Below are 5,930 nucleotides of genomic sequence, written 5' to 3'. Positions count from 1 at the left end.
CGGCGGGACAGGGCCACGCAAAACACTTGTCTGCATTGCGTGAAACACCGGTGGGTCTGTCAGCGCCGTGGGGTGAACAGCGAGCCCCTGGCGCGGCGCCCGGGCCGGGAGGAGCGGGTTCTGCGGAGCCCCGAGGGCTGCGGCAGGGCTGGCTGTGCGCCTCGGCCGGGAGCGGGGGGCCGCGCCGGGTGGGCGCCGTGCGGGCGCGTGGGTGCGCGGCGGACTACAGTTCCCGGCGTGCACCGCGCCGGGCGCGGGTACTACAGGTCCCGGCCTGCTCGGCGGGGGCGGTGCCGAGGGGCGGCGCGCGGCCCTCTGGGAATTGTGGTCCCGGCCGGCGGCACGGCGGTGAAGGGCGGCGGGCAGGCCGCGTGCCCCGTGCGCCTGCGCGGGCTCTCGGGGCGGGCGGGGGCCGAGCGGGCGCGGCGCGGCGGCGCCTGCGTGCTGAGGAGAGGAAGATCTCTCGCGAGGAAGGACGCCATTATCGCAGCCGCTCGACAAACACCACGAGAATTCGGCACCGCACACGGTAACCGCGGCGCCCCGCGGCCGGACGGCTGGGGCTGAGCTCCCCGGGGGCCTGGCGCCGGGCGTGTAGCCCCGGCCCTCACAGCCTGCTCGCTCCTCGCAGCGCCGCCCGAGCACCCGGGCCGTGAGGCGGCGGCTCCGGGGAGGGGCCGAGGCGGGGGGGCTGCGGGCTCCCGCCCCCTCACCCGCACCGGGCCGGGGGGCGACCGGGGACTCGCCTCCTCTCGCCGCCGGACGCCGGCGCAGGGCCCTTCGCGGGGGGCTGCTCTTCACCGCTTGGCTCCCCGCCTGCCTCCCTCCGGGCCTGGGCAGGGCTGGGGCTCCCCGGTGCCGGCCCCCGCTGATGCCCGCCGCGGGGGGGGGGGGGGGGGGGGCGCGGGTCGCCACCGCGGGGGCGTACGGCGGCCGAGGCGGAGCGTCTGCCCCGTCCCTCCCCGGCAGTGTCCCCGAAGACCGTGCCCGCTCTCCCCCACGGCTCCCCCGCGCTGGTGCTTTCCCGTCCTGAAGGACGGGGCGGGCCGGCGCCCCCCCCCCAGCCCGGGCAGCACCCGCTGTGGGGCCCGGGTGTCGCTGGGCGCCCCCCGCCCGCCCCGCCTGCCTCTGCGCCGCTTGCAGGGAGCCGTAATGGAAAGGGGCTGCTGCCTTTCACGTGCCTGCTGGTGGGGGGAGGGGAAAAAAGAAAAAAAAAAAAAAGTGTCTCCCCAGGTGCTGTTTTGCTTGTGTGGTCATTTAGTCATGGTAAAGGTTGTTCACATCCCTACCGGGGCTGGGATTCTCTCATCTCTTCGTATTAGTGATCTGTTTGCCAACACATTCGGTCTTCCCTTTTTCCCTATTTGCAATTCAAGGGCTGCTTCTTTATTTTATTTTTAAAACCTTGTCCAGTGGGAACGGTTGTGTACTTAACCAAATATAGTAATTTTATCCTGCTGTGGGACATACAGTTTATGTATCAGTTTATTTTTAGAGCTCTCAAGCGAAGATTTTTTTTTTGTTAAGTAAACAGTTTTGGAGCGGTGTTAGCAACTGAGTGACTGCTTCAGTGGAAGCAGCTTTCAAATTGTTGTAAAATGATAATTTGGAACGTTTTTTGCTCCTTTTTTTGCCTTTGGTGTGAGGTTACCTTAAGTGTAGTACCCTGCTGATGTCAGGCTTTCAAGATGCAAACAAAAAATTGGTAGAATTTTGAGTACTCAAGCAAGATCTTAAAAAACAAAGACCAAGGGGGAAAAAAAAAGCGCCTTTGTCTTAATAAGGTCATAGCAGTACCTCTTGAAACAATGGATTTTTTCTGTTGGAAAGCGTTAGTATGTGTTTAAAGTGAATGTCCATGGAACTTGACCAGACTAACTAGAATTTGATTCTGAAACTGACTGAGCCTTATTCTGTACACTAAATGACAACTTGGCGATAGTTCAGTTTTCAGGAATACCTGAAAAGATGTTATAAAGAAAGACTAGTTAATTTGTTGAAGGGAGTAAAAAGATTTGAGTTTGGATTTGGGAATCATTCAGTTTCCTTCAGAAGATGAAAATATTTCGTAATGTTTTTTCCTTTTTGTAATTTATAATCAGTTTTACAATAGCAGTAACTGGCTTTAATGTCTTCATTATTCAGCCGTGTGTAAGTTGTGTGGTTACTGGACGACTTTTAAAGTTTAAGGTGCTTTTAAAAGAGTAATTGATGACTAACATTCAGAGTAGTAATTGAATAATAACATTAACAGTAGCAACATAATGAGTGCTGATTATCCATGTTCACACCTGAAAGGGTTCCATCAGCACATATTCTGCTAAACACGTTTTGAGAGAGTCTTGTTTCCTGCCTGTGCTGTTTTTAACACTGGGCAATGTACTTGTTCTGTACTGTTTGGGACTGATTAGGTGAAGAAAGGTGAACGGCAGGTCATAGCTCCAGGTGGTGAGAAGTGCTACTTCACAGGTGCAGGGATAGTAGTGCTGTGGGATTCAGACCCTCGTTAATTACAGTAATTGCTCACATCTGCAAGGACTTGAGGTTGTCCCTCCTCTTCATCTTGAGCTTTTCCTTAAACTTGTAAACCTTCGTTTGTGCAGCCTTTATTTTGTCAGAACTTGAATGTCTTCCTGTCTTTCCTTGAAGACTGCCTTGAACTGAAAATGCTGTGTTGGTCCTTAGAAAGTAAAGACTCTCAGCATCTTCATTTTGAAAGGAAGAGATGGGTATTTCTCTTTGTGCACGGAAGCTCTTGTCCCAGAGGTCTACAGAAAATTTTTATGTGAATTGAGCAGAACAGCAAGAGCTACTTGTAGGAGGAGACAATGCAAAGCTAATGACTAGAATTAGAACAACAAAATGTCTATGTATGCTAAACTTTGCCAATAAAATTTTTTTCACAGATTGGATTTCCTTTAGTTTGAAACTTGGTATTTAGTTGTTAACTGCTGAAGTAATTTTGATTTGTTCATTACGTATTCATTAAAAGGCTACATCATAATCTTTTTTCCAAGTAAAAATAAAAAGAATAAAATGTCTTAAGTTATGTCAAACACTTGTTTCCTTGCAGTTTCAGGTTTTTAAAGCTACCGTTAAGTGCTTATTTTTGCCTACCACTTGTTAGTTCGCATGTTGAGCCGTAAAGCAGAAGTGCACAAAAGGATTAACAACATAAAATCCTTTGCATTTGGGACTTCAAATAAAATAATTTGTAATGTCATCTGAACAAAATTATTTTGCTTCCTGTTTGTAAAATCTTGACTTAGACCACTTAAGGGAAAAATACATTAAGTTCAAATTTTCTTCTGAAAATTGGAGCATCTGTATTTTATGATGAAAAACCAATGCATCTCTCCTACCCGTGGAGTTGAATTCATAGGAAACTGTAAACACCCCTTCCTTCCCTGCTCCTTAGGCACAAGTGTATCTGTTCAATGTATCAACTTACCTCTCTTTAACATCCTATGAATTATAGTCTTGCAAGTTTAAAGCTGTACTTTTTTTCTAGCGGAGGGAGGGGGAATGGCAAAACAGGTTTGGTCTGTGCTAATGAAAGTATTTCAGAATGTGAAGAACTAACTGCTCTACATTTTTCTACTGAAATGATGCTCTTCAGTGTATTTTCATAAGTATTTTTGGTCAGAATCTTAAAATACTAGTGTTGTCCCTTTATTTTAAAACAGTGCTAAGGTCTTTTTCAGCAGCTTGAATGTTTCCTTTTTCTAGACAGCTACAGGAGATAAATCTAATAGAAGACTTTTGAGTAAGCAGATTACTTGTGTATTTTATGTCGGCCATCATGATAGCAGAAGCCTGTTGCTGACATGGGTGTCTGTCCTTGTCCCCACCCCCCTTGGAACTGGTAGCTCAAAGATTTTTCCAGTGTACACACTAGAAAAAACATAAAATGATAAAAAAAATTAAATTATATTGCTCCTTTTGTTAAAGATTTTGTTGTAGGTAAGCTGAACGCATAAGAAAAAAGCATTTTGCACAAATTTCCCTGGAACTTGAGCCAGGTGGTTGTCATAGTGCATACTGGTCCTAGGGTGTTTGTTGTGTTCAGACTGAACAACTTCCCGAGGCAAAGCGTCCAAGTGATACAGCAAAGCCTCTTTCCTGCAAAGAGGCAATTAAACTGGAATGTTACAGTATTAGAAAGTCTTAATTCCTTCTGCCGTTGGAAAACATGTGTGCTAAGCAAGGATGTCTTACACACTGAAGGAGGTCAGGTTCACATACTGCCTCTGCGGTTATTTTCTGTAGAAAAGCTAGTTTTAACATGGTGAAGGAATATGATGGTCAGAGGAAAACAGATTTTGGCATAGGGTCTGTGCTGTGCTGCACAGATGTGACAAATGATGTATTATGGGAGAGCACCCCATGACGTGCACACAGTGTCTTGGAGCCGAGCAGAGCAGCAGCTTGGGACGTAGAGCAGTTGGGCCAGATGGAAGTGGCTTCTCAGCAGTGCTGTTTTCTTGCAAACCAGCATGGAGCAAGATCTTCTCCTCAGCAGTGTCTGGCGGTTGGAATTTCGCTGATGGGGATTTTCATCACGCAGTTCCAGTCCCAGCATAGTTTGTTGTTGGTAGTGTGTTGTAGTCATGATGTTGGAGCTGCGCTTGTATTTCTTGGGGTGTGCGTGGCCCAAGAGCACAGCTCCAAGGTGCAGGGCTTAGTTACTGTGGCTTTCATTTTTAACCTAGACAGTGACAACTAATTTCTGCAGTGCTTCCCCCAATGCATGTGCAGTGCTCTGCACGAACTGAAGTTTCTAAATGATCTTTTACTTGGCTTTAAGTAGGGAACTTTCTGATTCTTTATGATTGGAAAGTATGGATGATGCTAAACTTGGAGAGATCTGTGTCAGAGCCAGTTTTTAGTTTCATCAACTATGTATGTACGTGTATCTGCCTCCTGCTTTGATTTCAGTTTGAAATGTATTCTGAAAATGGTGTTATCTTTAACTATTTAGAGCAAATAATAGTCTCCAACCTAAATCTGATGTTTATGAAAGTGAATAGCTAGATATTTTTTATTAAAAAGTCTATTTCTATCTACCATAACTTAAATAATTTTTTTTTTCACGTTTAATGCTTTTTCCTCTAAAAGTGTGGTTGTGTTATGCTTTTTCCACGTTTTGGATAATTGTAATAAAATTTCTAATAAAACAATTATCATACACCTTTATAGCAACATATTTAAAAGTAATAGTTTTCTGTTTAAACTGAACTGCAGTGTTTGGTTTGTAAAGTGAAGTAATATTTGCTTTGGCAGAGTTAGTAATACAGTGTTCAGGAGTTCAGTAGTTCAATCCTTCAGACAGAAGTTTACCCAGGTTGGGTTTTTTTCTATATAGTATGGTTGCTAGCTTATTCTTCACTCTGCCTTTCTTCTAGGTCTGTTTATAAGCCTGGAATAAATGTTGTTGGAGGTTAGAAGGTTTGAAGAATTATGTGCTTTTCCGATAATGTAACTGTTGGCACGTGGTCATTAGTGCCAAAATTGGTACTAAGCCTTCCTGTGGGGTCAGCAAGTGTCATGGCATATTGGTGTACCTTTTCCCACTGAGGCAGAGCCCAGCCCCACCGAAGCTGCATGATTATGAGGGCTTCCAAAAGAGGGAATCTTCATGGAAAATTTAATCTACTCTAAAATTTGTTCTTTGGTAAACATTTCTTCTTAAATAATTGCTCTGAGTTAATGGCCATGCCATTTCAGAGGTCATTTAAAGTACCATCTGTGATAACTATACATTATGCTGTTTTCTTGAATAAATTACTTTTTTTATGAGGGGAAAAAAATTATAATACTGAAATGATTGGACAACTTAATGAAAAACTGGGCTTTCAGAGGTATAAATTGAAAACTGCTAATTTCCTTTAAATTTTTTTTATTTCCCATCTTTTGATCTTGACTGTATA

At 45.6% G+C, this 5,930-nt stretch overlaps 1 protein-coding gene across 6 annotated transcripts in view; it reads left to right on the top strand.

Annotated features, from left to right (window-relative positions):
* The first annotated feature begins 395 nt into the window (after positions 1-395).
* Positions 396-5,930, top strand: part of BANP (BTG3 associated nuclear protein) — a 152,533-nt gene continuing 146,998 nt past the window's right edge. For 5 of the 6 annotated variants that reach the window (XM_080410658.1, XM_080410657.1, XM_080410656.1 and 2 more), the window contains exon 1: positions 396-529. The gene's annotated coding sequence lies outside the window, so the exon portion shown is untranslated. The remainder of the gene's footprint in view (positions 530-5,930) is intronic. The other variant, XM_080410655.1, reaches the window with a different exon arrangement.

The sequence above is a fragment of the Falco punctatus genome, assembly GCF_963210335.1.
Source record: "Falco punctatus genome assembly, chromosome: 14".
Taxonomy (NCBI): Eukaryota; Metazoa; Chordata; class Aves; order Falconiformes; family Falconidae; genus Falco; species Falco punctatus.
The sequence above is the reverse complement of the archived record's forward strand: the minus strand, read 5'-3'. Positions and strand labels throughout refer to the sequence as shown.